Source organism: Malus sylvestris, chromosome 5 (assembly GCF_916048215.2).
Source record: "Malus sylvestris chromosome 5, drMalSylv7.2, whole genome shotgun sequence".
NCBI lineage: Eukaryota > Viridiplantae > Streptophyta > Magnoliopsida > Rosales > Rosaceae > Malus > Malus sylvestris.
The window spans coordinates 38,246,463-38,269,065 of record NC_062264.1 but is presented as its reverse complement, the minus strand read 5'-3'; the positions used below and the strand labels follow the sequence as shown (position 1 = coordinate 38,269,065).

Genomic DNA, 22,603 nt, shown 5'->3' with positions numbered 1-22,603 from the left:
CGGTTAATATATTTAATGGTAACGTCTTATTGGGATTGACATACTTTTCTATGGATGTAGACAACTTGCTTTCTCTCAGTCCATATATTTGCTAGTAACGTCTTAATTAGGACGACTAAGGTAATTTTGACTTACTTTCTCTCAGTCTATATTAGATAAGTGGACGTGGATTTTTTCAAAGAAAAACAAAGGTGGGATTTTCAAAAAAAAAATAAAAAGAAAAATCTCTGGTGGAATTTTTAAAAGTTGTGGCTGAACTGAAAATTCGATCGGAATGAAAATATCTGCAAGTTGAGTTGAATGATGCAGCAAGAAAAGTCAAAAGAGGATATGTTTTGGGAACGAGATTCTCTCCGGATTCACTTTGTGGAGATCTTAAAAATCTTCACATTTTAACCGTTCATTGTATATCATATGGTTAGTTTTCGTCAGATACTATTTATGTTTTAATTTTAAATAAAAAAATCAAATGATTTCTAAGCTCATGATACACAATCCTCACTAAGTGAATTCTGAAGAGATCCAATTCCTAACAGAACCAGGGAGGGAGTCAAAACACCGGAATATGTGCCGATCTCTGGTCCGAATCGGTGGACTCGAAGGTGGCGGATAGACGAGGAAGAAGGGGGACGGAGGAGGGAGTAGGGGAAGGAGACGATTTCTGGGGAAATGAAGAGTGTTTTTTTTTTAAGTTAAGTTTAATTGTTATATAAGAATTAGTAATATTATTATTAATTAATTAATTTTTTATTCAAGGTGGCAAATGAGTGGCTCCCACCCCTACCACGTCATTATTTAACAGTTAAATTAACATAAAATTTAAACATTGCAACGAATTCATATGTTGAGGTATGACATTGCAATATTTAAAACATAAGGTATGAAATTGTGGTTATAGTTAAGATAGTTTTATATAATTTATCCTATAATATATTTTGTCCAAGTTGCATGATCAAATGGCAGCCACTTTTTTAACTTCCCACCTGGAGTTGATCATATTATTTGAATTGTATACTGTAATATTACACATTGAGCTGTTTGGTGTTGAAATATTTATGTACAATTCTAGGTTGTTAATATTTTTCTGGTTTAAAAATCAAGGAATTGACTTATGGATTAACATTCTTGCTCAGTTGGTTAATTACTATAATTATTGAGAGGGATATTTCTCGACAGCAAAAGAACAAAGGATTAATTCTTTGTTAGTTGGTGATTTTGATATGTCATCAAATCACGATATCATCTTGACAATTCTTAGACTAATCATATTACTATATCTAACAAAACAGATGACACACTATTCAATTAGTTTTTTTTTTCTTTCTTTCTAAAAACATGAGCACTAGTGTTGAACTACGGTTATCCACCATTTTCAAATTCGGAAGAGACTAGTTGGAAATTGTACCCTACCTACCGATGATCTTGTTCAAGCAAGTACGCAAATTACAAAGTATCGAACTCAAGACTTTGACGATTAGCTTAAAATATTGCTAAAATTGCATGTACTTTGTAAGTTTGTCCGGTAAAGAATAATATTTCATTCATAATTTTGCGTATAAATACAACGATAAAATGAATTTTAGATAATTGGAAGTGGAATTTTTCGAAGAAAAACAAAGGTGGGATTTTTTTAAAAAAAATTATATATATATATATATATCTCTGGTGGAATTTTCAAAAGTTGTGGCTAAACTGAAAATTCGATCGGGATGAAAATATATGCAAGTTGAATTGAATGATGCAGCGAGAAAAGTCAAAAGAGGATATGCTTTGGGAACGGGATTTTCCCCAGATCCACTTTATCCTTATATCTTAACCGTTCATCGTATATCATACAGTCAGTTTTTGTCATATACTATTTGTGTTTAATTTTAAATAAAAAAATCAAATAATTTCTAACCGCACGATACGTGTTTCTCACAAAGTGGATTCAGATGGGATCCAATTCCTATGTTTTGGATGACAGAGTCATACTGCCAGGTATGAACCCACCACCATCCCACCCACCTTGGCTTAATTATTCCGATTACTTGTTTTTGTTGACGAAATTTCTTACGTCTTAATTGGGAGTGAGATAATTTTGTATGTATGTAAACAACTTGCTTTCTCTCGGTCCATATATTTGCTACTAACGTCTTAAGTGGGGACGAGTAAAGTACTTTTGTAAGTATATAAACTTGCTTTCTCTTGGTCCATATATTTGCCAGTAACATCTTAATTGGGACCGAGATACTTTTGCTTGTAGGTAAACAACTCGAATGCTCTCAGTTAATATATTCAATGGTAACGTCTTAATTGGGATTGACATACTTTTCTATGGATGTAGACAACTTGCTTTCTCTCAGCCTATATATTTGCTAGTAAAGTCTTAATTAGGACGACTGAGGTAATTTTGACTTGTTTTCTCTCGGTTTATATATTTGCTAGTAAAGTCTTAATCGGGACCAAGGTATTAAATATCGTTGATATCGGAAATATCGGTAGTCTAAAAACACAGAAATTTCAATGGAAATATCAGAATATTATCGATATCGATAATAATTGAATAAAAACCATGAAAATTGTAAGAAAAACTTGGAAATTTTTATTGAAACTTTGGAGGATGTTTATTTAGTCAATTATCTATTAGTTTATCACAAAAAATTGGAAGGAAATGCATTGCATGATAGATATAACTGATTTACGTTGATTATATAGCGAGCTGGCAAACATTGTGAGTATAGAAAATATGTAATAATTAATGAAAGAAGTTTAAACACACCATAATCATTTCTATATAATGAATTAGTACAATATTTTACACTTTATACATTGCATGGTAAGATATATGAGTGACTTAGTAAGGTCTAAATTATTGATGATATCGGAAATATCGGTAGTCCAAAAACACGAAAATTTCAATGAAAATATCGAGATATTATAGATATTTTAGACCATGATCGGGACGACTGAGATAATCTTGTACGTATGTAAACAACTTGCTTTCTCTCGGTCTATATATTTGCTAGCATAACGTCTTAATTGGGACTTTAATATTATCTAGCGTCTAGAAAAATTCGTAGATTGCTAGCATCTAAAAAAAATCATAGTTGCATACCGGTCAACGAATTAAGATCCAACTTTTGAGTCTTGACTAATAGTATCAATTAGAAAATACGCCCGTGCGTTGCGGCGGGAACAACTGTTTCATGTGTAACTGCATAAATAAGACACATTTAATGTGAATAAATTTAACACAATCATGAATGAACAGAAGCAGAACTTATGTAATCATGTTAACTACAAACTGAGAAATGACTTTCTTTCCTGCATAAAAATTTACTAAAGAAACAGAACTTACGTAATCATGTTAACTACAAACTGCACTACAAAAAATTTGAAGTATTTCCAAATATGTTGAAATCTGAAAGGAAAAAGATGATAATGCTTCTGACCGCATAAGATTATACAATAAACATAAGACGGTGTGATCTCATAAAACTCGGTATTTAGGAGAAAGGAAGATATAAACATACGCAATCCACTTTCAGACTTGCCAAATAGATCTCATAAAACTCAGATATTCTAATTCGTTTTCAGACTTGTAATCTCATAAAACTCAGCATTTAGGAGAAAGGAAGATAATCTTGAAACAAAAACTTAACCATCAAATTCAGTTCTTAAAACCAAAAGAAAAGATTATGGTTTCTTAGTTTCTTACCCAAATCCACCAATTTGAATCAAATTTCTGCAGCTCAGCTTGAAATCTGTTTGAAATGACCTCCATGAACACGAATCTTGTACATGCAAAACACTTTAGATGAAGTTGTGAGAATGGGTGGTGATGAAATTGAAGAAACCACCAAATTCCAAACAAATTTTGGACATACAATAAGATTTTAACACTCATAAAAGTGTTTCAGAATCCACAAGTTTAAACGAAAAACTGCATAAAATCATGAAAATTTTCATAAACCCAAATTATATGAATCACTCTTCCCGAAAAAATGACATTTAATACAGAAAGCTCAAACTATAATAATTGATGAACCAAATATTTTCAACTGAATTTATCCTTTCAATTGGTAGGTATTTTTGTTTATCCTCGTATATTTCAATTGCCACCCAAAACTAACATCTAAGAGAGCCTTGCACTTCTTATCTTTAAAAGCATGAATGGTGAACTAAATAAAAGAATAAGAATCTGCAATGAACTAAATAAAAACAGACTTTTTACAAACATTATTCACACAAAAATTAAAACTGTATTGAGAAACTCACCATCCCATTTCTCACGAATGATTTATGATTATAAAACCAATTGGTGGGTGCACTGAAATATATTGACAGGCCCATTAAAGGCACGAACATCATACAGTGAATTGCACATAAAGGACAACATTATCAAGTATACCTTGAGGCAAAATTGGATACGATCATTATCAAGTCTTCATCTTTGACACTAAGAGCACTCAGTATCTCAGAATTCCTCATCTACCATCATATAGCAGTTGCTGCCGCTGAAGCAGTACCCATGTCTGCTCATACACATTGAAAAACACATCACGCATTCGTTATACATTTCTCTATTAATTAATCAGCTAACTGAATTTAAAATTAGCTTCCAAACCAAAAAAGTTCTAAACTTTTAATTTTGCAATCATACTAAGAAAAAGATGCACATGGACATGGTCCCCAAAAGCAAGCAAAGCATCAGATGTTACTCTAAATCCCAATTACAGAAATATCTAAACTTTACTTCAATTTAATATTGTTTTCCCCAAAAACAACACAATCCCACAAAAATAAAGTAAAAAAAAAAAAAACAACAACAATATACCATGAATTAAATTAAAATTCTCACCTCCACCGCCAGCAGAGCCTTCGCATTCTCAACCTGTCGCAAAAAAAAAATTAAAAATGTCGTACCCAGTGCACAAGGCTCCCGCTTTACGCAGGGTCTGGGAGAGGTGAATGTCGCAAAAAAAAATTAAATAAAAAATATCAAATCAAATCAAATTCAAGTAAAAATAAAAAAGAGAACTTGAATATAGCAACCCTACTCCCCCTCTTTCTCCCTCTCTTCCCCCTCTCCCTCTCCCTCTGCAATTCACGTGTGCACCCCCTCCCTCTGTAACCCTCCCCGTGAAACCCCTAAACCCCACGCGTAGGCCCTATATCTTATGGCTGTGACCTCATGAATAGTCCCCATCACCTCGATTCCATCGAACCATTGCCTCGGTCAAATCGAAACCAACCAGATCCCACTCCCCATAACCCTACCACCCTCCCCAGTATCCCACCCCTGTGATCTTCACCTTCTTCAATCTGTCCCAGCAATTGGATCTCCGAAATATTCTTTTCATGAAGTACTTGATAAAGAAACCCACTTTAGTTGGATCAGTGATCCCAGAAACTATTAAATTTTCATAGTTTCCAGTGGCAACATGCATCCATAGTTGGGGTTGTCACTTGAAAGCACCTGAGAAATGAGACTTTAATTTATACGATGAAACATATTAAACAGATAGTGAGCATAGCATATAAAGTGAAACAAAAAAAAATGCCTTCTCACTGACAATGCTTCCATTTACAACATCACTTTTGGCAATTAATTTCAGAGGGTGACTTAGAGCTCTTTTAACAATATCTGCTTCAGCCTGCAAATTTCAATATAATTTTAGCCAATATTCAATTCAGCATGTCATCATCAAATATTTTTTTGAGTCAAAACTGATAACTAGGGTAGTTCAACACGCAACAGATTGTCTACTTCTGCTTGTAGTGTGCTTTAACTACATCTTACATGAAATCACTATGATTGACAACAATGAGAACTCAAGCTATGAGAAACCCTGTTCTTAAAGCCCATACCTGAACTCTTAAATAAACATTTCATTCATTGCTGATAGCATACTTATAGGGAACAGTCCCACCTTCCAGCGGTGTTTTGATTGGAGGATGATGTTTGAATTTCTATAAGGAATAAAAATAAAACCAATAAATGTTAGCCTAGGAGTAGGACCGCATATTTTTTTCAGGTCAGATAAATGACTCGGAACTTGGAAATAAAATATGGAAATCACAACCCAAAACACAGATTAACAAATGCTATCATTTCAGATTTTCACATACAACATAGCAGATAAGAGTAAAGAAAATTAGAAAGAAATTCGAACAGAATAAGGATAACTACCTATGCATAGACTTACCATTATCACCAATAATATTCCACAAAAGACATATATATTTGGTGACAATCATACATTTGATTCCCACAATATTTCATGTCTAGCATAAAAATTAGAAATTAAAAAAAAAAAAAAAAACACAAAGAAGAAAAGGGTACCTCATACTTTCCCTGCAGCTGCTTTTCAAAAGGCAAAATGCTTTAGATCCTAAGTACCAAGCAAATATAGAAGCGACTCAACAATTATCAAAGAAAATCAACCATGCAAGGAACAAAACTTAGAAACTAGCAATTATCAAAACTTGTGAAGAATGCTAAATCCAACTAATTCAAAACATAAAAGTAACCCGAAAGAGATAAAACTTATAAATTCTCTATAAATTATAATCCTTTAGAGAAAATCTCCAATATCCATTATCCAATTAACCTCATTGTATTAAAAACCTAGCAAATCTCCATTAAATTAAGCACATTTTACAGTAAATTACCCATCTTTTCACAGTAAAGCAATAAAAAGATCATGAGCAAGTAAATCTGGACCACTACGATCAAAATTCCAGCAATCAATAACCATGATTATAAATTTTGACAAACTTACAGTTGCTACAGCGTTTGACAATGATCAGGCAAAAACCGAATCTTTCGTAGAGCCGTAGATGTTCTATCAAAAAAATGAATAATCGAATTAGTTAATTAAATTTACGGAAGAAAGAGAGAGAAGAGGGGAATGGAGAACAGCGGAAGGAGATGAAATCAAATTCAGAGTTTGAGAGTCAATTGCTGAATTTAGATGAACTGACCTTTTCGATCACAGACAGTCAAACTGGAATGCACAGGGTGAAGCAGAAGAAGAAAAAGAAGATGGAGAGGGGGTGTTCCATAGCTTACCCGATGCTGGTCAAGGTCGGAGTTGACAGAAATCAACGAAGCCCTGCGCGATTTCGTCGTTGTGAGCTGTGAGAGAGAATACGATGGTCACATGACTCAATGTGACATCCAGATAACTTAGTACTACAACACTAAACTTAAAAGGAAAAGTTCAGAAGAATCGAAACCATTATAATTCCTTACATGATACTGAATGTCGGTTAGTTAGAAGAGCCCAAGAAGCAATTGTTCCATCTGCTAGCAATCGGCATCTCCCGGATCCATCTGCCAAAGATATACACCAAATTAGATGGAAACACAAAAGAGAAAATTGGTGGGGCTAGCCAGCCGTCATTCTAGAGGCGGTCTAGCGGCTCACTACTAATTAACATTGCCAACATTCATTTCTTTTTGTATTTCATTTAGTTAAGCTTCTGACATGGAATTTTAACATTCTCCAGCCCCAATAGCATCAATCAACACAATACCACAAACCCAAAACTGTGCATAAAAGAACAGAAATCAATAACTGATTACAAATTTACACGAGGGCAGTAAAAGTTAATAATGCAGGTTGATTTCCACATTGTTAGCATGATAAATATTGTCATTACACACTTGTGCACCAGTTAAAGCAGGATATTATGTCTTTCTTGTATCATCCACTCTCTTGCTAGTCCTAGTTTTTTTGTGCATTGCAGTTACAAATTAACATTGCCAAGCAATAAATTGATAAAAAGGAAGAGGGAAGATACAACCAAGCCACCTATAGACCAACCAAGCAAAACCAGATGCAAACAAATATACAAATAAGCAAACTTCAAAAGATACAATAGCAAAAAACCAAACACATATAACCAGAATCTAAGAACATTTTAATGACAAAAAAGAAAACTGACCTTTTGCGTGGAGGCAATGAGAAAATATAGAGAAGCAGACCAACTATTTGAAAAGGTAAAAACAAAAGACTGAAATCAAACAATGATATATCGATCTCCAAAATAAATGTACAATATCTTTCAAATTTGATGATAAATTTACATGCAATAAGTCGCATTATCACTCATACAACTAATGTACTTCCTATATTAGACCACACAACACATGCACCATAATCACTTCATCGGTGCTCTGCCTCATTTGCAAATGTCGTTTTATCTCCACTGAGTTTCAACATGCATGGGAACATATGTTTTTCTTGTTAATTTGATTAGATTATGAACTGTTTAACTAATTCCTGGAATTCATATCTGTAATATCAAACTATATCAGTTGGATTTTAATGGTAAGTAAAACAGTTGTATAATGAACAAACAATGAAAGAAGGAAGCCAAATAATGACAATGAAAAGAAGAGAATTCAAACACATTGAGAATATTAGTTTTAGATTTTGAGAACAGATTTATTCCATTACCTTTTACCTTTCCTCTCTTTTAGTAACAGACAATAGTCATTAAATTTCTTCTCATGGCGTGTGCTGTGAGCTTGGCGAAGCCATGTGACCCTAATTTCATTTTTTTTTTGGGAAAAAATTATACAAATGGTACGGTTTCAACTGTACATGTTTAACCTCAGTGTTTTTCAATTTCAGTTTTACCTTTACCATCCATATATTTTCCTATCCAAAATGTTTAGAAAAATAAATATATAGCTGCTAACGGTCTATATGCTACATGCTGTCAGACTCTGCAATCTAAAAATTCATGTAAATGCAGAGGTTTGGCTGAAGGAGAGGCATCGAAGAAATCCAGAAATCCTTCCATGGCAAACTTAGTTGTACACCCATGGCGTGTGTTTTGTAGGCTAGAAGCCCCCTCTCTTTTAACAACACACAATAGCTTATGCAAATGCAAAGAGACTTCAACATGTGTCATTTAAAATAAGTTTACATTTTGTAGCAAATGCATATGGCGAAATAGCCTATAAGTAATCATACTGGCAACCAAACAGAACAGTTCAAAAACTTCAATGGAAATATAAATTGCAGAAAAAAAAAAAAAAAACTTGAATTTCCAAACCCACAAAATAAAAAATTCAACCAGGTTAAATGTGTAAGAAGAAATACCAAGAACTGAGAGCTGCAGACAATCAAAATGCTCATGATCTTGGTCAAGCTGATGAAATCCAAATATGTACTTTCATGTCCTCCTCCTTGGTCAATTCCTTGAGAAGCTTCGTTATCGCCAACAATGTCTCCTCTTCGTGGCCATGGCCATGGTCGTGCCAACTGCCATGGATCTTTCTCCTTCTAACCAGACATCACTTCAACCCTTTCTCCTTTCAAACTTACCTTTCATCATCTGCATTAACAGAAACAATAACTTTTGTCAGTGCATTCAAACCAAACGCATAAATCAACTGCAAATCACAAATTTACCCAAAAAAATCCCGCAAAGACCCAAACTCCCCGAAAATTACTATATTAGCACTCCCTCCACCCCAAAATCAGAAAATTAGAAAACAGAATATGAAACATTGTATGTAGAAAGCAAGGAATCGATAATTTAGGAGGTTTCCCAAGACCATAATGAGCTTTTAAATATCATATTCTCATATGGATGCACAAATACAGAGAGACACTACAGAGACCATTTGATGAAAAAAAATAGAGACACTCAGAGACTCAACAGACACTATTCATAGATCCATGACTTAGAATTTCTCAGATCCGGTTGAAATTAATAATAAAAAAAAATTAGGGATGTGAATTTATACCTCTGATAGTCTGAGCTCCGTTCCCCTTATTCCTTTGCCGGCTTGGGGCAAACCTGAGGAGATCGGCGATTAGGGGATACGAATTCAAAATAAAAATTTCTAGTAGTAATCGTTGCTTCTGCAGTAGTCATCGTCCTCGGATTCCATCGTTGTCTGACCACAAAAACCTAACAGCGGCTGGAGAACCACAGAACCAAGAGTAAAAAAGGGAGTGCGGGAGAGAGAAGCAGCCAAAATACAGAGAAGATGGCAAGAGAAAGGAGAAATGGAAAGCAGACAAACAAAAAGTAATATGGGTGCTAGCCAATTTCCCAAACCCCACTTCTGCTAAAGCTACATGCTATTGATTATGATTAAAAACTAAATTAATCATACCATTAATCGCTAATAAATAATGGGTTATGTTTGTTTTCATGAATTCAGGCTCAAAATACGAACTATAAATCCAAAATTTGAAATTTAATTGCTTTATCTCCTTACCCGATAAAGCCAGACGATTACTTATCACTAAGCATCCAATTCTTGAAAACTACCGAAATCAAAACAACAACTTCCACTCAATTTCTGAGCAACAGAAAGATCAAGCCAAATCAAAACCAACAACTTTCAACTAAATTGCACAAAAGAGTCAAAATTTAATTGCTATACAGAACTATCGGTTCAATCGAAAACAATTAGAATTCGAGAACCTACCTCCTCCATTCTCTGAGAGCGAAGCCCTCCTCAGGCAGCATCTCCGATGGAGCCGGCAAAATCGGATCGTCGGACCCACTAAACCCTCCATCAAAGCCCCGGTCGTTCGATTCAGCGTAGATCAACGGAGGAGAGAAGGCCTCCGATGCCGGCTGAGTGGCGAAAGCGTTGTCTACAGCAGAGCTGTGGAAGATTGGGGAATCGGTGGCGGAGTCCTTGAGCGACTCGGAGTCGACAAAGGAGTCGAATCGCTAGGAGGAGAGTTGGGGGTCGTAGCCCAGGTAACTGTTGTGCAGGTGTGTTGAGGGTTCTTGAGTTAATTGAAAAATTAAACGTGCAACTGCTTTACAAACCTGCGAGTCAGTAACTGGTAAAACATGAACTTGTACTGGCGAAAGCCATAATGGAAAATCCCCGGCATAATGCTCTCTAAGGACCACAAAAAATCGCTTCAATGACCCAAGAACAGCTCTATGAATCATGATAGGTCGCTTCTTTTCAGAGTTTGAGTCAGCATATGTTAAGTCAAAACGCTGTGGTAGGTTAAAATCAACCTGTACAATTTGGGAAATACAAAAGATCAAACAATTTAAAATAACAATAATAAGTGGCTTTATTATCAAACAAATCCATGTAATTCGCTCAATTCAAAAAAGATGCTCAAATCTCCAATGAACAGTTTACAAAGTGATACAGAGATAGACGGAGAGATTACCAATTAAAAAACAAAGCACACATTAGAATTATCCCGTCATGAGTTCAGGATTAACCTGTATAGTTGAGCACTGCCACTTCCTTCCAAGGGCATCCTCAACTTAAGATCAATCTTTGGACCATAAAAGACACCACCACCTTCATCAATTTGATAGCTCCAACCTTGATCATCCAAAGCATCTCTAAGGGCAGATGTTGCTTTCACAGTTTCACCCATATATCATCATCTCCAACAGCTTTCTCTGGCCTCGTAGAGAGATTGACCTCATATTTGCTGAAGCCGAATTGCAACAAAAGTTCTACGGTAAGATCTAGGACACCCCTAATTTCATCTTTGATCTGATCTTCTAGACAAAATATGTGGGCATCATCCTGCAACAGGTCCCGAGGTTAAACAAAAAAATACCACTTCATACACCTAGGATTATAGACTAACAGTTTGCAAATACTAACATCATACCTGAGTAAAACCTCTTACACGAAAAAGGCCGGGCAAGCTTCCAGATAATTCGTATCTATATACGGCTCCCAACTCAGCAACTCGAATAGGAAATTCATGATATGAGTGAGGCTTCCTTTTGTAAACCAAGATATGATAGGGGCAGTTCATCTTCATCGGTCGAAACGGATAAAGTTCATCCTCAACATTCATTTGATCATACATATTCTCCTTGTAGTAATCCAGATGACAACTTATCTGCCCCTTTGCAACATGTGGAGTATACAGCAGATCGTAACCACATTCTATGTAGATCGTTTTCCACAAATCTTCCATTACATGCCTCACAATAGCACCCTTTGGATGCCATAACACTAAACCCCCACCAGCATCATTCTGTGAAAATTCAACAATGAAAATGTTCAATGCAAGAATCCTCATAATTACAAATAATGGGATTGCTAACTGATAAATCTGCGTAAACAGCAGAAAGAGATTCAGGGCAATTCTGAGTACCTGTATAGAAAATAGGTCAAGAACTTGACCAAGGCGCCTGTGATCTCGACGTTTAGCTTCCTCTTTAAATGCCTTCAATTGATCTTCACTCTCCCATGCAGTGCCATAGATCCTCTGCAGCATCGGTTTCTTTTCATCTCCTCTCCAGTAGGCACCAGCAATAGACTCAAGTTCGACAACTTTTCTGTTAATATTTCCAGTTTTTTTCAACATGGGGCCCCGCACATAGGTCCCACCATTCATCACCTATGAAGAATTCGGCATACTATGATGAATTATGACATAAAGACAGTCTAATATGATAGGATGCTAGTTCAAAACACAATCAAATCCCAGTACAAGCATGCATATGTATAAACATAAGTATAATTTGGTTAGCTTGACCAAAAGGTTCCTCCCACCTTCAAATTAGTCTCCTTTTCAATCTGCATATCAATAACTCATTTTTAAAGAGCACCAACAACATTGTTTTCCCTGAGCACACCCCCGCCCTCTCTTTTTTATTCCTTTACGCACAGTTCCTGCACATTAAATCATCACCTTCCATACTATATTGACCCTGAAAATAGTGAAACCCTTACCAATATGATATATGGTAATGGGATCTTCTTTAATACTATCCAAAATTTCCAATTTGTATGGTTCGTTGAGAGCGGTTATTCTTTTGTAAAGAGCTTCATCTCTTGAAACTCCTTCTCTTATGAGTGGTGGTAAGTTTCTTCCAATGATGCGATCCTACAAATCACAAAAGAAATGCTCATGAATAGTTTTCAATAGTTTAATGGTTCCAAAACGTTGATACAAACATGATAACTTATACAGAAATTCCACTTACCATCTCCTTCTTGATTCTCTTCAACTCTTTGTCCGTCAAAGGCTCCATATCAAAATCATAATAGAACCCATTTTCTATCCACAGACCAATTGTCACTTTTGCATCCGGGAAGAGCTTTTGAACAGCCATGGCCATCACGTGTGCACACTGCAGTCAAACACATATAAATAGTTCATCACCATAACAGCGGAAAAGGCGCCATTAATACCAAACTACAAGGAAATTCAGAAAAAAAATGAACATGGCTCGACCTCAACACTTTATCAAAATATAGAAACCCATGTATCTTCTCACATTCCCAAAAACAGGATGAAAATTTTCGCACCTTATCTACTGCTGTACACCCATTTTTCCATATGTTCTTATTTTCTTCATCCTTCAATTTGTCGTCTTGGGTCGAGATCTGAGCCTCCGGGGCCATCGCCGAGGAGGTGGAGACTCCATTTCTACCGCCGTAGAGGGACAGAGCCCTGAACTCGGAGCTCGGTGGCGAAGCGCAGTGTTTAACTGGGGAAAGCAAAGAAGAGGTCTTTGGGAGAGGGATTGAGAGGAAGGAAGAAGAAGTGGCCATTGCCATTCTCTGAAAGATTAACATCTGGGTTGTGTTTGGATTTCAGAATTATGATTGGGTTCGTGTGCAACGGTGGAGGGTGAGTGAGAGTGGCGTTCGTGACTTCATTTGTGGTGGAGGTTTGGCTTTCGGTTTTTGTCCCTCGGACGCCTTAGAAAAGGCGACGATCGAGAGCGACTGAAGCAGAGGCTTGTGAGAGACAAGTTGAAACGGAAAGAAAAGTGGAGACGTTGCAGTCGAAGCAGACCTTTCGACGATGATGGACACGTAACCATCCCCTCACCAAATCCCACAGAGTCGGCGATCCTACACAGCGATTATCAACGTGTGGATCGCAAAACCGAAAATTCCAATCTGAACGGAAATTCTAGCCCAACGACCCAAAACCCTTTCTGAAGCCCAGTCGCAATTTTGCAAATAACGTTAAATCAGGGGGCAGAGAGACTCAGTGGCAATTTCGTAAATAAACTAAAATGTACCCCAAAATTGCACAGTGCCACTTCCACCTACTTTAGACTAAAGTAATTATAATGTTCTGACAGACAAATTCATATTACATAATTTTTCCTTTTTTTCAAAAATTATATAGAAATGTATATGGCTATAACTTTTTATCTAATTATTTGTTATTTTTGGATTAATTTGCAATTTTAGGTTTATAGGTTACTGATTTTGTTTTTTTGTCTCTAAAATTCATCTTCACTCCCTAACAAAAAAACACTATCTTAATTTAAGAATAACATGAGTCGAAGAAAACATAAAAAATCACAATAAAACAATTAGCATTTAAATAGGAAAAGAAGGATTCCGATATTTATTTTATTCCCTAAGAAAAGCTTCAAGGTCCAAAATCTCCGAATTTTAAAGCTGAATCCGACACATTTCCTAGTGTTTTTAACTACTATACATAAACATTAGATCACAAAGCCAACAGTTTTCATTCGTTCAAAAATAATAAACAAACAACCAGTACAAAACCATGGACTTTATCATCTTCAATGTTAAAAAACTCTCAAAACTTTTTAAGTTCGAAGCCCTCTTTTTACTGAGGGATCCAATTAAATTAAAAAAATTATGCAAAGAATCTTTGGCAAGTCCAACCGAATTGTAGACTGAACGAATAACTAGATTAATGGAAAATTCCTTATAGTCAGAATTAATTATTGATAAGAAATTAGTTTGACAATAGAAAGTCTATCCATATGGAGATAAAGAAAAAAAAAATCCTTATACACAGTACCTCTTCCCAAGTGTTTGATGTAAGAGGATCTATAGAGGCATTAGTTCCATCCATTAGAAAAGAAAAGAGAACATTTTCAATGTTATCTGGCTTCTCACTCAAGCGAATTGCAGCTATAGCCAACAAAATCTTAAGAGACTGCATCAAAGAGATATAAAAGAAAAAAGTTGCTAAGATATCGTTTAAACGCAAACAAAATACAGACAGGTTATACCTCCATCCATTAAGTTTCTAAATAATTACAGCGGATTGAGCATTCTTCGTAATAGTACTAATGTAACATCCCACATTGACCAACATAGAGGGGGTAATGTGCCTTATATGTACATGACTACCTTAATATTGCATGAGGTCTTTTGGGAACTCACTGGTTTCAGGTTCCATCCGAACTCCAAAGTTAAGCGAGTTTGGACGACAGTAATCCCAGGATGGGTGACCCACTGGGAAGTTCTCGTCTGAGTTCCCAGAAACAAAACCGTGAGAGTGTGGCTGGAACCCAAAGCGGACAATATCATGCTACAACGGAGCCGAGACTGGAATGTGACAACTAATGTCTCCCTTCTTATTCCAAATCCTAGGAATCAAGTTGCTATCGTAATTGAAGATTGTTGAAAACCTGAAAATGTTAACAGAAGTGATATATAAGCAACTAAAATAACACGAAAAAAAAAAGAAAGAACTTAGCCCTGGTTTGGTATTGAGATGATTCTGAAAAAAAACTGGTATAAAAAAAGCTTTTTTTGTGTTTGGTAAACATTCAGCTTCATCTTTTTTTCACAGTTTTGGGAAAAAAAAAAGCCAAAAACAAGAAGCTGCAAAGCCCATCTTTGAAAAACTGGCTTTTTTTTTTTACATCTTGTTTACATAAAGTTTACAAAACATTATAATATTACTTTTTTTTTTCAAAAGCACTTTTACAAAAAAGTTTACCAAACACTCTGCTACTTTATTTCACAGCTGTTTATTCTCACATCACAGCAAAAGCAATTTTTTTTCAAAACACATCAATACCAAATCAGCCCTTACTATCTTGATTACCGAGAATGAGTAACTACAACAAGAAACAAAATAAAAAAGAATGAAAACCATGGCACAAATGAGTAGTGACCTTAATATGATGCACATGGTACAAACAAATGAGCAGTAACTAAAACATATATCATACATCATGAAGATTCAACTTCCTCAACGTTTGTCGTTCGCCTTTGTCTTAAAGGGGGGCTTGAGTATTCCATGTTGGTATCTGATGACGAGATATTGGAAGACACTGAGGACTCCGGGAATGAGCTTGTTACTGGATTTGGCTGAGGTGTTTCATTTCTATAACTCTGAGAAGCAAGAGAAACTGGCCGCCTTTGTGCTTCCGGTGTTTGATTCCGTGGCCATCGCCGAGGAGGTGAAGACTCCATTTCTACCGCCGTAGAGGGATAGAGCCCTGAACTCGGAGCTCAGTGGCGAAGCGCATTGTTTAACTGGGGAAAGCAAAGATGAGGTCTTTAGGAGAGGGATTGAGAGGAATGAAGAAGAAGTGGCCATTGCCATTCTCTGAAGGATTAACATCTGGGTTGTGTTTGGATTTCAGAATTATGATTGGGTTCGTGTGCAACAGTGGAGGGTGAGTGAGAGTTCGTGACTTCATTTGTGGTGGAGGTTTGGCTTTCGATTTTTGTCCCTCGGACGCCTTAGAAAAGGCGACGATCGAGAGCGACTGAAGCAGAGGCTTGTGAGAGACAAGTTGAAATGGAAAGAAAAGTGGAGACGTTGCAGTCGAAGCAGACCTTTCGACGATGATGGACACGTAACCATCCCCTCACCAAATCCCACACAGTCGGCGATCCTACACAGCGACTATCAACGTGTGGATCGCAAAACCGAAAATTCCAATCTGAACGGAAATTCTAGCCCAACGACCCAATACCCTTTCTGAAGCCCAGTGACAATTTTGCAAATAAACTTAAATCAGCTGGCAGAGAGATTCAGTGGCAATTTCGTAAATAAACTGAAATGTACCCCAAAATTGCACAGTGCCACCTCCCCTACTTTAGACTAAAGTAATTATAATGTTCTGACAGACAAATTCATATTACATAATTTTTCATTTTTTTCAAAAATTATATAGAAATGTATACGGCTATATTTTTTTATCTAATTATTTGTTATTTTTGGATTAATTTGCAATTTTAGGTTTATATGTTACTAATTTTGTTTTTCTGTCTCTAAAATTTATCTTCACTCCCTAACAAAAAAACATTATCTTAATTTAAGAATAACTGGCGTTGAAGAAAACATACAAAATCACAATAAAACAATTAGCATTTAAATAGGAAAAGAAGGATTCCGATATTTATTTTATTCCCTAAGAAAAGCTTCAAGGTCCAAAATCTCTGAATTTTAAAACTAAATCTGACACATTTCCTAGTGTTTTTAACTGTTAGACATACAACCTTAGATCTCAAAGCCAATAGTTTTCATTCGATCAAAAAGAATAAACAAACAACCAGTACAAAAAACCATGGACTTTATTATCTTCAATGTTCAAAAACTCACAAAACTTTTTAAGTTTGAAGCCCTCTTTTTACTGAGGGATCCAATTAAATTAAAAAATTATGCAAAGAATCTTTGGCAAGTCCAACCGAATTGTAGACTGAACGAATTATTAGATTAATGGAAAAAATCGCAAAGCTAATATCCAAACTCATAATCTATATTTCATCAAATTGTGAGCATCATCGTTCTCGGGTTTGAGATTGGAAGATGGTGATGTTCGTAAACTTCTACAGGAGAAGAGCTAACCAACTAGTGAGACATTATTTACACCATGCATCCATTGACACATGGACCCGTGAGGTGTACAACACCAAGTATCATAATATAATTAGTTAAATTTTAAATTTCCAATCAATTGTATTATTACACTTGATGTATCGAAATGTGTTTCCGATACACGGGAAAATCTCTAGCATACTACTTCCATAGACCCTGCAACAAATGGCAAAGCAGCAAATACTCACCAAGAAAGAGGTCAAACTTGGTAATTTACCCCATGAAAATCCACCATTTTCTTAGTTGGCAAAAATTCTAGGATAATACTTTATACTCACTAGAATACTGAATACCCTATATAATCATTTTTCAATTTTCTTTTTTTTCAAAGAGGGACAACTGGTGACAACTCATGGTTATCCACTCTTTTTGGGAGCCGGGAAGATTTATAGAGGTATTTCAGCCTCCTCCTGGCTACAAATCTGACTTCCACAAACATTTTATATGCCTTTTTTATGTTAAGTTTCCAGACAGTTACGAACATGCTCTGGGTTTTGGACACAACAGAAAGCACTGTAGCTTTGACTATAAATGGACCGCTTGAGGTTCTCATTCTGGCAGTAGTTTCTTTCGATGTGGTCATAAAGGACTCATCCCCTGACACAGCTGTAATTTCATTCCAAATTTGTGCAATAGCACAGATTCTAGTGTCACTTAATAGTATATGCGATTTCCATTGTGGCAAATAGTACATAGAATTATGATAAGTAAGTTCAGTTACAACAAAATATTACTGTATAAGCTTTAATGTGACTGATTGATCTATTAATCATTCTTAAGCAACTTGTCATTAGCTCTTTGTTTGCAAGTTAAATATTATAAAATTATGCAAAAAACTGTACATAAGTACACAGACAGGCACAGATACACATACATATTTGTGTGCATATAATATTGAGCAAAAAACTGCAGTTAAGTACTCTATTAATCCTTACCACCACATACCAGTTTTGGTTGATCATGCTCCATTGGATGGTATAGGACTGCGCTAATACTCCATTTAACACTTTATAAATGTCAGATCAATTGTTGAAAAGCTTGGCGAGGAAAGAATTTCAAAGCTAAAGATTGTCGGAGATAAGGAGGTTGAACAGAGTTTGTATACCCGACTAGTAAATGATACAGGATTTTCATCTGGTGTGGATGAGCAACTAGCTAAGGAGGCAATAAAAGCAGGTAGACTCTTCATCTTGGGTTGATAGTCATGCATATGTTTTGTGATATACATTTTTCCAGTGCAAAAGTACTAAAGGGCTCTGTTATTGATTATGGGCCAGTTTCCACTGAGAAACAATGGATTGCAGAGGAGGTTGCATCTATTATGCTAAAGTTGAGTGTAGATATTGATACTAGCCCGTCTGAAAGGTTAGCATTTTCATTGACTTTTATTATTTGTTATTGTTAATTAGGTGCCACCGACGGCATTTGAAGTAACAGTTGCAGCTCGTCACGAACACACGCCGGCGTATTGTCACTGAAAAACGCAGAAGATTTATTCAAACTGAGCTCCTGCCCCGAAGCATGGCAATAAGCGTCCAGAATATGAACAATGTTCTGACAATTCATGGAAGAGGCCTTTAGAAAGATGAGCGTATCATCAGCAAATAGGAGGTGGGAGAGCATCGGACCATGCGTGCTTAACTTGACGCCTTCCAAGTAGCCGGACTTGGTACACTATTCTAATCATAATTGCTGCAAGGAAGCCCCATTCCACCCTGTCGTAGGCCTTATTCATGTCAATCTTCAATGCCAACTCGAACAAACCTTTCCGCATTTTCAGAAAGTGAAAAACTTCATGAGTGATCACAACGTTGTCCTGAATTTGTCTCCCAGCCACAAACGCACTCTGACTGGGTGAAATTATTGTTGGCAACAGAGGTTTAAGACGATTAGCCAGCACCTTTGATACAATCTTATACGAGTGGTTACAAAGACTTATCGGACGGAACTGGCTAACATTCTCCGGGTTGGGCACCTTCGGGATAAGAACAATAAACGTCGAGTTGATAGACTTCGGGCAAGCCCTGCCATTAACCAGATCACACACCAAGCCATTCACTTCATCCACAATGATATTCCAGAAGGAATGGAAGAAAATTCCTTGGAACCCATCAGGACTTGGGGCCTTAAGCCCACCCATATTAAAGATTGCATCATTTATCTCCTCCAATGTGAACGGTTAAGAGAGGGAAACATTCATCTCGTCAGTAACAACATGATCAATGCAATCCAGAATAGAGCCTCAATCCCGCTGTCCAACAGATTTGAACAAATTGGAAAAATGATTATCAACCGTCCGGCGAATCCCGGCATCGTCCTCTATCCATGTGCCGCTTCCATTTTGGATTTTTTCCACCCGGTTCGCTATTCTTCTCTGAACAGTAGTTTGATGGAAGAACTTCGAAAATCACCTGCTTGCAGCCATTTAACTCGGGATTTTTGCTGCCAAAATTTTTCCTTTTGTTCCTCCATCCTATCTAGTTGCTCAGATAAACTTTTAATTTGCTCTCCATTCTCCTCCCAATTATGTTGCAAGTTATGGATCCTACTGCTTAAGCTTTGAATTTCCTCCCTCACTCTGCAGAATTTTTCCCTGCTCCACTCAACAAGCCCCTTTCGGCAAGAGTTGAGTTTCTGATGCCATTTGTCTACCCACTCCTCACCATTAGGCCCCCTCGAACTCGCATCAATGACATCCTTGCAACCCTACTCATCTATCCAGAATGATTCAAACCTGAATAGTTTCATCATTTTTTTTCGACTCCGGGGATTGGTTTTGATGATCAAATAACAGTGGTCTAAGGCTGGTTTGGTATTGCTGTGCTTTGAAAAAAAGCTGCTGTGAGAATAAGCGGCTGTGTTGTGAGAATAAGCGGCTGTGAAATAAATCAGCAGAGTGTTTGGTAAACTTTTTTGTAAAAGTGCTTTTGGAAAAAAAAAAGCAGTCTAATAGTGGGTATTTTCATTAAAGAAGCATTGTAGCTCTGTGCGCTTTGAAAAAAAAGCCAGTTTTCCAAAGCTACAAATAGCAGCTTCAGCTTTTTCCTTTGATTTCAGCTTATTCTCACAGCAGCTTCCAAAATGAGCCTTTTTTTTTCAGTTTACCAAACACCTAAAACCCTCACAGCTTTTTTTCATGGGTGTTTTTTTTTTAAGCACCTCACTCCCAAACTAGGTCTAAGGCTCTAACCGTTTCATAGGTGACTGAAGTATTAGGCCAATAATCTTGCCAATTGCCATTCACCATCCCACGGTCCAATCTTTCCTGCATCAAGCTTCCATTACGGGAACCTCTCCAGGTGAATGCTGGTCCACTGAAATGTAAATCCACGAGCTCCATTTGACATAAAATCCTACAGGAACCGGGGGCGAGAGCAAGACTCCTCCATCCCCCCAGCCTTTTCACTATCCCAAAGATACTCATTCAGGTCTCCTCCACAAAACCACGGGGTTGGGCAAGGCTGTAAAACCTCCGAGATCCACCTCTAGAATGCCCTATTCTCTGCTCTATATGGAGTACCATAAACCCATGATGCAAAACACCAATCATTACAACACCTATCTCGGACTCTTGTGTGAATTAGATTCTTTGACGAGAAAATGATAGTCACTTGGACAAGGTCGTTCCACCAAAGACTAAGACCACCCGCAGCCCCCATAGTTGGGACCGAGAATCCGTATGTATAACCCATTATGTGCCGAACTCCTTCTAATATGTGATCCTTCATTTTCGCCTTGGACAGAAAGATCACACAGGGTCTGTACCGCCTAATAAGCCCATGAAAAGCTCGAACTACCGCGTCCGACCCAAGACCATGGCAGTTCCACATTAGGTAGATCATGGCGATGGTGCAACTATTATGGGCCAGCCACCACCACCCCAAGGTTCCACCCTCGCCCTCTTAGTCTGAGGTGCATCAGAATCCTGGTTTGGGCTTCCAACCCGCAGGCTTCTCACTTTCTTCCCCTGAGCAATCGGCACATCAAGCAGATTTGCCTCCACGAGAACAGAAATTCCACCTTCTATGCCACCGCCACTTATACTGGGATTTCGCCCCCTACTCGTTGTCATCTTCCTCCTCCTAAGCAGCCTGCTTCTTTTTTCACTCTTTTACTCCGAGCTTGTCCTCCCCCCTGAATCTTCATATCAGTTTTCCTCTTTAGGCCCAAGCCATTAAAGAATCCCTGGATTGAAGTTTGGTGGGAGCTTCTACCCCTTTCCATTTCCCCCTCTTCAAAGGTGTGGGTCTCCACTGGAAGCAGACCAAGGTCATCACTCACACCCAGGATTGGATTGTTAGTTCTGCTTCAGGCCGAATTACATTCTCGCATTGCACTGGGGGAAGAATTCCACTAACAGGAGATCCCACCATAGCAATAATCCCCCCCAATTCTCCCCTGGCTCCCGAGATCATGGAAGACAATTCCCAACCTTTGGGGTTCAGATGATCCCTAATCTAGCACCCCTTTCGTGCTTGTTGAGAATACCTTATCTTGAAAGCTTAAGTTCCGTTTCTCTGGCATCATTCTGGCATGGCGACGGTTGCATTGCATTACTGGTAGTGGATGGACATACTCCTATAGAGGCCTGGGTTGTTTCATCCGAGTCCATTCACCAAACCCAACAGCCCCACTCCTGCTTTTTTCAAAGGTACACTCCGTCATAACATGGCCGATCCTCCCACACCTATAGCAGAAATCTTGGAGCCGCTCATATCTAAACCCGATCCAGGATTCCTTATCCCCCGGACGTGGAAGCCAGCATCCGTTTATAAGAGGGTGATCTGTATCCACCAACACCCGGGCCCTTAAGAACCCTCTAGCCAGTGACAACTCTTCTATCTTAATAACCTCTCCCATATGGCTTGCCAATTTCTTGGCATTTACCTCTGTGCTCAGATGTAATAGCACGCCCTTCATTTGGATCCAGAATGGGACCTTTCTCAACATTACCTCTTCAAGTGCTAGTTCTTGAGGCCATTTTTGACAGATAAGTTCTGACTCATCACTGCCCAAGAGAC

General features: G+C 37.3%; 1 protein-coding gene and 1 pseudogene across 1 annotated transcript in view; one reads left to right on the top strand and one right to left on the bottom strand.

The window, feature by feature from the left end:
• LOC126622876 (uncharacterized) overlaps positions 1-22,603 on the top strand; it is a gene marked incomplete at its 5' end in the record, with an annotated part of 51,524 nt that overhangs the window by 8,280 nt on the left and 20,641 nt on the right. The window lies entirely within an intron of this gene.
• LOC126620793 (threonine--tRNA ligase, chloroplastic/mitochondrial 2-like) lies at positions 4,222-16,777 on the bottom strand (annotated as a pseudogene).